The following is an 11974-nucleotide window of genomic DNA, read 5'->3' on the forward strand; positions in this document are numbered from 1 at the left end:
ACAAGTGACCAACAGACATATGAAAAAATGTTCAGGTACACTAGACATCAGGGAAGTGCAATAAAAATACAATGAGGTGTCATCTCACTATCATTAAAATGGGTGTCATCCAAAAATCAAATGATTACTCATACTGGTGATGTTGTAGAGAAGAGGACACCATAATACACTGAGATGTGGCTGCAACTTAGTATAACCATTAGGGAAAACATTATGAAGACTCCTCCCAAAGCAAAAAATAGATCTATCATAGGATTCAGCTACCCCGCTTCTGGGAATATATAGATAGGAAATGGAGTCAGGGGATGAAACACATACTTGTACTCCCATATTTATAACACCCAAATTCACAATGAAGAAGATAGGGAATCAACCTAGAGGTCCATTAAATGATAAAAGGATAATTGAAATTTGATATATATACACATATATGCATGTATATATATACTGACATATGTGATGGAATATTAATCATAATGGTAATGAAATTCTGATATGTGCATCAATATGGATGGAAATGGCAATGATTATGCTAATGAAGTAAAAAAGACACAAAAACACAAGTTAATATAGAGTATAGAAAATGTGTGTATGGCATGTTATTTGGTATATACACAGTTATAAATTTGGCCTTCACTGAGTTATACTATGAATGTATACGTTTCTTTCCACTTTATAATAAGTTAGTGAGTACTAATTTATATAACATTAATATTTCATTTTTAACACAAAATAATATGCTTGAATGCATATATAATATTTATATATGAATTGATTATTACAAAATAAAATGTTGGATCTACAAATACATTTACAAAAATGCTTCTAGGAGCATGAAGAGAAAAATGAATGTCACAATGTACCCATACATATGTGCAATTGTTATTAATAAAATCTTAAAAAATAAAAATGAAAGTGGACTTTATTCATGGAATGCAAGAATGGCACAGCATACAAAAATAAATGTATGCATCATATCCACAGAATCAAGAAGAAAGCACATACAACATTATTAACTGATGCAAGAAGAATATTGACAAAATGTATCACCCGTTTGTGGAATAAACTGGAAATTTCTTAAAGCAAATAGAAGAATGTAGAAAATATCTATAGTTAACATCATACCTGATTGTAAATAGTGAAGATTTTCCATAAAGATAAAAATAAAAATATATTTGTTTTTCCTGTTTGTCATCAACATTGCAGTATTATGCCAGAACAAGTAAAACAAAAATGTTCCCATACAAAACAAACAAACAAAAAAATTCAGTGTCTTTACAGATGGAATAATCTTACTTGTAGAAAAGCCCAATTCATTGATAACAAGATAGTTAGATCTCAGAAATTCATTCAGAACACCTCAGGAAGAAAGAGCAACATGAAAAATCAGGTATATTCTTATTCACTAATATATGATGAACAATCTTAAAGTAAAATGTATAAAATAATTCCATTTAAAATAACATCAAATATATAAAATGCTTAGAAATTAATTCAACCAATGAGATTAAAGATTTGTTCACTTAAAACTATAAAATTAGGATGAAAGAAATTAAACAATACATCAGTAAATGGAAAGATATCCCGCATCAATGCATTGAAAAAATTACTATTGTTAAGAAAGCAATACTACCCAGTACAATGTATAGATTCAAAGTGGCTGTCAAAATTCCAACTGAATTTTGAAAGGGAAAAGTTCATCCTACAATACATAGAAAATTTCAATTTAATCTAAATAATCAAAAGCAGTTTTGAAAATGAGTAAAACTGGAGTACTGTTTATTTTCTAATTTTACAAAATGAAGAGGTAGACATTGTGGCACACTGGACTAGGCCAGTACTTTCAGTGCCCACATCCTGCATAGAAGTGCCTGATTCAAATCTTGACTACTCTGATTCCGATTCAGTTTCTGCTAATGTGTCAGGAAAACATCAGATGATGGCTCATGTACTTGCATCCCTGCAACTTGTGGAAGAACTAGATGGGATTTTCTCAGTGCAGGTAAAAGGACACTATATTTTAAACCAGAGAAATATAAGTATAGAAACTTTCCCAGGAAAGATAAATAAAAAGATACAAACATCAGTATTATTGAAATTTTGGTTTCTAACTCCATTTTAATTCTTCTACTGGGTTTTAAAATTTAAATCATAAAATATTGTAAATCTATGTTAATAAGTACATGGTATGCAAAGGAATAATCTGTGACATCAATAACATAAACATTAATGATGTAACATTAATTATCATGAATAAATAAGAAACTACAAAGACTGGAACATATGTATGTATATGAAGTTGTTAGTATCAGTTTAACATGAATCATTACAATTTTAGAACAATATGTATAATCTCCATAATCGCCATAAAATATTTTATGTATAAAAAAGGAAATGAAAAAGTAATAAAAAACCAATTAAACATAAAGGAAACCAATAATGTAGGCAACACAGGAAAAGAAATTATAAGACCTGAAGACATCAGAAAACAACATGGCAAAACTAAGCACTATATTTTCATAATTAATTTTCCAGTACATTGATAAAATTTACCAATGAGAAATGTTAGATAAAAATCAACAAAAGTTAAACTATATAGTGTCTATAAAGGGCTCATTTCAATGGCCAGTGCTCTAGTGTAGTGGGTAAAGCTGCATCCTGAAGTCCCAGCATTTCATATGGGCACTGGTTTGAGTGCTGCCTGCTCCACTTCCCATCCAGCTCTCTGTTAAGGCCTGGGGAAACAGTGGAAGATGGTCCAAGTCCTTCAGCCCCTGCACCAGTGTGGGAGACTTAGAAGAAGTTCCTGGCTCCTGGCTTCAGATGGGTGAAGTACTGGTTATGGCAGTCATCTGGGGAGTGAACCAGAGGATGGAAGACCTCTCTCTCTCTCTCTCTCTGTCTCTCTCTGCTCCTTCTTCTCTCTCTGTGTAACTCTGACTTTCAAATAAATAAATAAATAAATCTTTAATAAGATAAAAGATTCACTTCAGATATAAAAATTTTCATATTTTTAAACTTAAAGGATGGGGAAATGTATTTCATGAAATTAGCAATCAAAAGAGAACAGAAGAGATTTTATCACTATAAGAAAACAGGATTGGTGGCAGCGCTGTGGCATAACAGGTAAAGCCACCATCTGCAGTGCTGGCATCCCATATGGGTGCTGGTTCAAGTCCTGCCTACTCCACTTCCCATCCTGATCCCTGCTATGGTCTAGGAAACCGGATAATGGCCCAAGTCCTTGTGCCCTTGTACCTGCGTGTGAGACCCAGAAGAAACTCCTGTCTCCTGGCTTCAGATCAGTACAGTTCCAGCCAGGGCAGCCATCTAGGGAGTGAACCAGCACTCCCTCTCTCTCTGCCCCTGCCTCTGTGTAACTCTGCTTTTCAAATAAATAAATATTTAAAAAAAGAAGAAAAGGAAAAAAAAATAAAAGTAGGATTTATGACAAAAACTGCTGCAAGAGATAAAGATAAAATGACAAAGTGGTCAGTCCACTAATAACTATAACAGTTATAAAGGTATATCCACCAATATTTGCACCTCTAAACACAGAAACCAGGCATGGCTGCAGTCAGAGTGATAACATCCTATATTCAATAGTAGAACAATCAGAGTAGTGCAGTAAGGACAAACAGGACTAGAATACTACTTTAGATTAAGTGAACATATATGTGCAGATACACTCATGTGTGTATTACACATAGGAACAGCAGAATAACAACTGGTAGAAGTGCAATCCAAAACATTTTCTAGAACAGAGCATGTTAGGATACAATACTAGTGTTGGTAAGTTATAATGCCTGCAATCACTATACTTTCATTTAGGGTCAAGTGGAACAAAATAAAGCAAAAGCAACAGAAGTGGGAAACTTATAAATATATGTATATTAACCAGTGGATTAACAAAAAACAATCATGAAGGAAACTAGGAAATATCCTGAGAGAAAGGAAACATGGTGTACCTAAACCAATGGGATCCTGGTAAACCTAAGCAAAAAAAGAAATATATAGCTCTAAGCTATCTCGTGAAAAAAAAAAGCAAAATTTGCAAATCAGATACCTAAGTTTTTACCAGTGAACTTAAAGATAGCAGGAGAAAATAATATAGATTAGAGCAGTGATACACAGCACAGAGAAGAGAAAAACAATACAGAAAATCAATGAACTAAGATTTGATTCTTCAAAATGGTGAACAGAAGGTACATGTTAGCACAGCACTTAATACAGCACTTGGGGAAGCATATCACACATCTGAGTGCCTGATTTGTACCTATCTCCTCTGCTTCTGATTCATGTTCTTACTAAGGCACATCATGCTTACCTGTGAGGCAATAGATGATGACTCAACTGCTTGCATTGCTGCCACCTATGTGGAAGATCCATACTGACTTCTGGGCTCCTGGCTACAGCTGACCCAATCTTAGCTGTTGAAGGCACTTGTGAGGTGATCAGTGGATAGCAGATCCCTCTCTGTCTCTCTCTGCCTCTCTCTCCCTTCCAAATAAAAATGAAAGTGGTTTAATGTAAATAATTTTTAAAAATGAACAAAATGTATAACATGCAGGAGAATTAAGAAAAAATGGAAAACAAATAGCAAAAATTAAAAAAAAAAACTAAATCAGCAAAAAAGGGGCACTGCTACACTTATATACAAATAAAAAGAATTATGAGAGTGCTGTATATAAACAATTGTACACCTATAAACAGAATAATACAGATGAAACAGATAAATTTCTAGAAACACCACAGTCTTTCAAGAATATGTTATAAATAAACAAAATTTCATTTGAATAATTAATGAGAAAATTATAGAGATATTAGATTATGGGAGATAATAAATAAACATAATTTAATATTTAAACCACAAAATAAGGAGAAATCAAAGGATTAAACGCCTTTATTGGTGAACTATAAAAAAGTACAAGGGGCCGGCGCTGTGGCATATTGTGTAAAGCTGCCACCTGCAGTAGTGGCATTCCATATGGGCGCCGATTGCAGTCCTGGATGCTCCACTTCTGATCCAGCTCTTTGTATGGCCTGGGAAAGCAACAGAAAATGGCCCAAGTCCTTGAGACCCTCTACCCATGTGGGAGACTCAGAAGAACCGCCTGGATTCTGGCTTTGGACTGGCACCTGTGTGGGAAACCTGGGGGAGGCTCCTGGCTCCTGGCTTTGAATCAGTGCATCTCTGGTCATTGAGGCCAACTGGGGAGTGAGCCAGTGGGTGGAAGACCTCTCTCTCTCTCTCTCTCGCTCTCTCTCTCTCTCCCTCTCCCTCTCCTTTCCTCTCTCTGTGTAACATTTTCAAATAAATAAATAATTCTTTAAAAATATTTATTATAGTCACAATTTATTGTTGACTTTACCCCTCATTCATTACATAATGCCTTTCTTGGTCTCTTTTCATTGTTTTGTGTTAAAAGTATATTTTGCCTGATATTAGGACAAATGGTTACACTTGCTCATATTTTGCTTCCCATATGCCCATCCAACCTGTAAATGCAGAAACAGAACTGCTGCCATGCCCTATGTCAGGAGAGTGTGCTCCCCTGAGAACATTTTGGCATATCCTCTACAAACATAGATGCAAAATCCTCAACAAAATACCAGCTATTCAAATCCAACAACAGTTCAGAAAAATCATTCACCTGGACTAAGTGGGATTTATCCCTGATATGCAGAGAAGGTTGAACATTTGCAAATTAATAAATGTCATACATCACATTAACAAACTAAATAAAAATAACATGATTACCTTATTAAATGCAGAGAACCTTTGATAAATTACAATATCCTTTCATGATTAAAACCTTAAACACATTGGGTACAGATGGAACATCCCTCAGCACAATCAAAGAAATATATGACAAAACCACAGCCAGCCTCATACTGAATGGGGAGAGATTGTAAGCATTTCCATTATGACCCAGAACTAGCACCACGGCCATTAAATACAGTCCTGGAAGACTCATCCAGAACCATTAAGGAAGAAAAATAAATCAAAAGGATACAAATTGGAAAAAACAAAGTCAAATTATCCCTTTAATGCAGTTGATGTTTCTATATACAGGGGAACCAAAAGACTCCACTAAGAGACTACTAGGACTCCTTACAGAGTTTGGTAGTTTCAAGACATAAAATTAACACACAGAAATACATAGCTTTTGTTTTCAGTGACAATGTCATGCCTGAGAAACATCTTGTAAGATCAATCCCACTCACTATAACTACAAAAAAGTTGGAATAAATGTAACAGCAGGTGAAATGTCACTGATAAAAAATGTATAATATATTTAGAAAGAAATAGAAGAAACAAAAAATGGAAAAATCAATGTTTATGGATTTGAAGAATTAATATTATCAAAATATCCAAGCTGCCAAAAGTAATTAATAGGTTTAATGCAATTCCAGCAAAAATAATAATGGCATTATGGGGGCTGGGACTGTGGTGCAGCAGATAAAGCCACCGCCTGCAGTGCCAGCATCCCATATGGGCACCAGTTCAAGTCCCTGTTGCTCCACCTCTGATCCATTTATCTACTATTGCCTGGGAAATCAGTAAAAGATGGATCAACTCCTTGGGCCCCAGCACCCATGTGGGAGAATGGGAAGAAGCTCCTTTATCCTGGCTTTGGATCGGCTCAGCTCCAGCCATTGGAACCATCTGGGAAGTGAACCAGCAGATGTAAGAATCTCTCTCTCTCTCTCTCTCTCTCTCTCTCTTTCTTAATCTCTCTCTCTGTCTCTGCCTCTACATAGCTCTGCCTTTCAAATAAAGACATTTTTAATTTTTAATTTTTTTTTATTTGACAGGTAGAGTTACAGAGAGAGATAGACAGAGAGAAAGGTCTTCCTTCCATTGGTTCACTTCCCAAAGGGCCTCCATGGCCAGCGATCCAAAGCCAGGAGCCAGGTGATTCTTCCTGGTCTCCCATGCGGGTGCAGAAGCCCAAGCACTTGGGCCATCCTCCACTGCCCTTCTGGGCCACAGCAGAGAGCTGGACGGGAAGAGGAGCAACCGGGAATAGAACCCAGCGCCCATATGGGATGCCGGCGGCAGAGGATTAATGAAGTGAGCTACGGCGCCGGCCCCATAAATACATTAAAAAAACACATTATTATTATATATACATTATTATTATATACATAATACATACATTATATACATACACATTATTATTACATATACATGATGGAATAAGACTCAGCTACAAAAAATAATGCAATCCTGACATTCGCAACAAAATGGATGCAAGTGAAGATTATTATGATAAATGAAATAAAACAGATCCACAAGCAAACATATCACAAACCTGCTACTTGTGAAAGTTAAATATAAAGAGTATAAAATTGCATGAATATATTATTTGGATATGTAATTACACATATTGCTTTACTCACTCATGTATATGAGAATATACCACTTTCTGACATGTTATGATCACTGCCATGAATCCATTTTGAGATATTAATGTATTTATTTTCAAACAATTAAACATGAAATACATTATTATAAGCTGTAGTAACCCTACTGTGTTGTGGAATATTTGTATTTATTCTGTTTTGATATTCTTTACCCAACCTTTCTCTACCCTGCCCTCATAATCCCTGGACTCCAATTTCAGGTCTACTTTTACTAAATACTTTCTATGTCTACCTATTTTCACCTAATGTGATAATTTACAGTTAAATGTATTTTATGACCAGTATTAGGATTCATTCTTTTTGTGGCTGAAGAACATTCTATTGTTTTTATATATTGCATTTTCTTCCTCTATCCATGCACCAATCTGCACAAAAGGATATATACCTAATTATTGTGAATAGTGCTGGACTTGGGAGCTTATGTATCTATGGCATGTTTATTTCCTTTCATTCAAACACATGGCTGGGTATGGGACAAATGGGTCATAGATGACATCTAGTTTTAATTTTGAGGGGAACATCCTTACTGGTCTCCAAAACAACTGTACCAACTTTCAGTGTCATTAAACATGTATAGGGATTCTCGCGGCCACCGTGCGCTGGCTGCAGGAAGCCACCTCGCCTCTTCTTTTGTTGTCAGGGACCCCGCGAGGAGCGCCACTCGCCAGCCTCTCATTGCCGGCTGCAGGGCCGGGTCCTTGGAGGCTCGCCAGCCCTGCCCATGAGGGGGTCCGCGATCATCCTGGCTCCCGCCCCGGCCTGCAGAAGCGGGCAGCTCAGCCCCTTCCAGACAGCACTGTGGAGGTGAATGCGGGAGGTGTGATTGCGTATATCAGTTCTTCCAGCTCAGCCTCTAGCCCTGCCTCCTGACACAGTGAGGGCTCTGAGGACAATTTCAAGTCCTCCTCTTCTGTTCCATCTTCTCCAAACAGCTCCAACTTGGATACCAATGGTAATCCCAAGAACGGAGAGCTCCCCAATATTGAAAGCATCCTGAAGAATGATCGGATAGATTGCTCCATGAAAGTAAGCACGTCGGGTGCACCAGGCATAAAAGAGTCACAGTGGCGTGACAATTCAGTGGCATGGTTCTGCTGTGTAAAGTCTGTGGGGGTGTGGCGTCAGGATTCCACTATGGAGCTCATGCCTGTGAAAGATGTAAGGGTTTCTTTCAGAAAAGTATTCAGCAAAACAAGAAGTGCCTGAAGAGTGAAAACTGCTCTGTAATGAGGATGAACAGGAACAGGTGACAGCAGTGTCGCTTCAAGAAGTGCCTGTCTGTGGGAATGCTGAGAGATGCTGTTAGGTTTGGCCATATTCCTAAGTGCGAGAAACAGAGGATGCTGTTTGAAATGCAAAATGCGATGAAAACCATGATGAACAGCCAGTTTAGTGATCACTTGCAGAAACACCGTGAATAGACGGCCTTACCAGCCCAGGAACAGCTGCGACCCAAGCCCCAGCTAGAGCAAGAAAACCTGAAAAACTCTCCTCCTCCTTCTTCTGATTTTGCAAAGGAAGCAGTGGTCAGCATGGTCACCAGAGCCCACAAGGATACCTTTATGTTTAATCAGGAGCAGCGAGAAAACTCTGCTAAGGTCATGCAGCCCCACAGAGAACAGATTCCCAAGAATATGGAGCAGTATAATTTAAATCATGACCATTGTGGCAATGAGATTAGCTGTCAGTTTCCATCAGCCATCAGTATCTCAATGGACAGTACAAAGGGAGGAACATCATGCATTACCCAATGTACTGCAATTGTATTGCAAATGGACATTGTATGAACTTCTCCAATGCTTATACTCACAGTGAATATGATAGAGTTCCAATAGATGGATTTTCTCAGAATGAGAACAAGAATAGTTACCTGTGCAACACTGGAGGAAGGATGCATCTGGTTTGTCCAATGAGTAAGTTGCCATATGTGGATCCACATAAATCAGGGCATGAAATCTGGGAAGAATTTTCAGTGAGCTTCACACTAGCAGTGAAAGAAGTGGTGGAATTTGCAAAGCAGATTCCTGGGTTCTGAGATCTCTCTTGCATGACCAGGTCAACCTTTTGAAGGCTGGAACTTTTGAGGTTTTAATGGTACGATGTGCATCACTATTTGATGCAAAGGAGTGTACAGTCACCTTTTTAAGTGGAAAGAAATGTCGTGTGGATGATTTACTCTCAATGGGAGCAGGGGATCTGCTGAACTCCATGTTTGACTTTAGTGAGAAGCTAAATGCCCTCCAACTTAGTGATGAAGAGATGAGTTTGTTTACAGCAGTTGTCCTTGTGTCCACAGATTGATCTGGAATAGGAAATGTCAAATCTGTGGAGACTTTGCAGGAAATCCTTATCCGTGTACTAAGGACCTTAGTAATGAAAAACTATCCAAATGTGGCCTGGATTTTTACAGAACTACTTCTAAAGTTGCCATATCTTTGATCTTTAAACAACATGCACTCTGAGGAGCTCTGGGCCTTCAAAGTGCACCCTTAAGGCCTTCGTTTATAGAAACATGAACTGATGCGAACTGTACCTTTGTGCTACAGTGCTTATTTATACACGTATGCTCTATGTGCAGATGCAAAGGACTTTCAGATGATACAAGATTGTAGGCTGTCTCTGTAAACAAGCACTAGATGTGTGGATTAAGAACACTTTAGCCACGAGTAGACATTGACAGCATCTGCCCAATAGATCGATGAGCTGTGTCACACTTAAACTGGGAGAAGTTACACTGAATTATAATCACACTGAATGTTAGACTTTCATCTGCCAAAACCAAAAACCATTTTGATCTCCCTGTGGTATAAATGTATAATGCACAATCACAAATATAAGAGGACTTAGAAATTCATCCTTTATAGAAGTTCTGTTTGAGTAGTGGGTAACTTGATGTTCACCCCAAGACCATTTGGTCTGGTAATTGGAGACTTTGGGAATTAGGAGGTTTCCATGTCTGTATTTTGCTTTGCCACTGTTGAGGCATATGGCCCTGGGCAGGTTACTTATGTACTAAAACATGTTTATAAAGCATATGTACCTCTTGGGAGATAGGCACTATGCAAATAAGGTGACATTTTTGTTTTAATTATTCATAATATTCTTTTCTAATTTCTACGCATTTCTGGGAAATCATTCAACAGTTCATACCAGTTTATTCAGGGTTCCTGCATATGTGTGGGTATCCTACTGATACACACATATTCAAAGCTTATGAGTACAGCAAGTACATAGTATATGTACATAATATGTATGTGAATATAGTTATACATAAATATATAGTCTTCACAATATTTTAAACTGTAAAGAACTTTATCATAAAATAAAAAAACAAGAGGTGTCAGAAGACCCAAATTAGGTGCATTTTACCTGTTGATGATGACATGACCATTGCTTTAAAATGTTTAGACAGTAGGATATTGAATTTATGCTGCTTTTGTTTACTTAAGCAACAGTTAATATAAAAGTGCAACAGGCAGTTGAGTCCAGATTTCAAAACTGTATCTCAGAATTCATCATTGGTGAAGTCTTTGGTTCAAGGTACTAGCCATTTAAAAATTCATTCAGATTCTTACCTTGTACTAAAAAAGATTGCATTGCTGCTCCTTATACACATGTTGCAGCTTGATGGATCCGGCTGAAAAGCCCATGAGAGTATTTCAGGCATGGAAAGCCAAGACACTCTGGGGGAAAAAAAAACCCTACATGAAAGATCTCCACCACTGAGATCCCAGTGGAAATAACGGGTCATCAAAGAAGGAGGTACCTTTCTCTGAAGGGAGGAGAGAAATTCCACTTTGACTAAGACCTTGCCTAAAAATGATCAGAGTCAGTGAACTCAGGGGGCTTCCATAGCCTTGGCAGCTCATGACAAGAGCCTAGGGTGATTACTGATGCCATAAACAAGAGTGTCAATTTGTTAAGTCAACAACAGGAGTCACTGTGCACTTACTCCTCATGTAGGATCTCTGTCCTTAGTGTGCTGTACATTGAGATTTAATGGTATAACTAGTACTCAAACAGTATTTTTCTTTTTTTTTTTTTTTAACTTTTATTTAATGCATATAATTTTCCAAAGTACGACTTATGGATTACAATGGCTTCCCCCCCATACCGTCCCTCCCACCCACAACCCTCCCCTTTCCCACTCCCTCTCCCCTTCCATTCACATCATGATTCATTTTCGATTATCTTAATATACAGAAGATCAGCTTAGTATACATTAAGTATGGATTTCAACAGTTTGCTCCCACACAGAAACATAAAGTGAAAAATAATAGATGATTTTTTTAAATGATGATGAAATCAGAGTAGACCTATTGTCATGTTTAATCCCAGTGAGAGTCAAGTTGGGAATTGATAATTTTTTTTTTTTCTTTTCTTTTTTCTTTTTTTTTTTTTTACAGAGGATCAGTTTAGTATGCATTAAGTAAAGATTTCAACAGTGTGCACCCCCATAGAAACACAAAGTGAAATATATTGTTTGAGTACTCGTTATAGCATTAAATCTCAATGTACAGCACATTAAGGATAGAGATCCTAC

General features: G+C 37.2%; 1 pseudogene; it reads left to right on the forward strand.

Moving 5' to 3' along the window:
- The first annotated feature begins 7622 nt into the window (after positions 1 to 7622).
- Positions 7623 to 9924, forward strand: LOC100355749 (nuclear receptor subfamily 1 group D member 2 pseudogene; annotated as a pseudogene).
- The last annotated feature ends 2050 nt before the right edge of the window (positions 9925 to 11974 follow it).

The sequence above is a fragment of the Oryctolagus cuniculus genome, chromosome 8, assembly GCF_051225735.1.
Source record: "Oryctolagus cuniculus isolate XC-2025 breed Fujian yellow rabbit chromosome 8, ASM5122573v1, whole genome shotgun sequence".
Lineage (NCBI taxonomy): Eukaryota > Metazoa > Chordata > Mammalia > Lagomorpha > Leporidae > Oryctolagus > Oryctolagus cuniculus.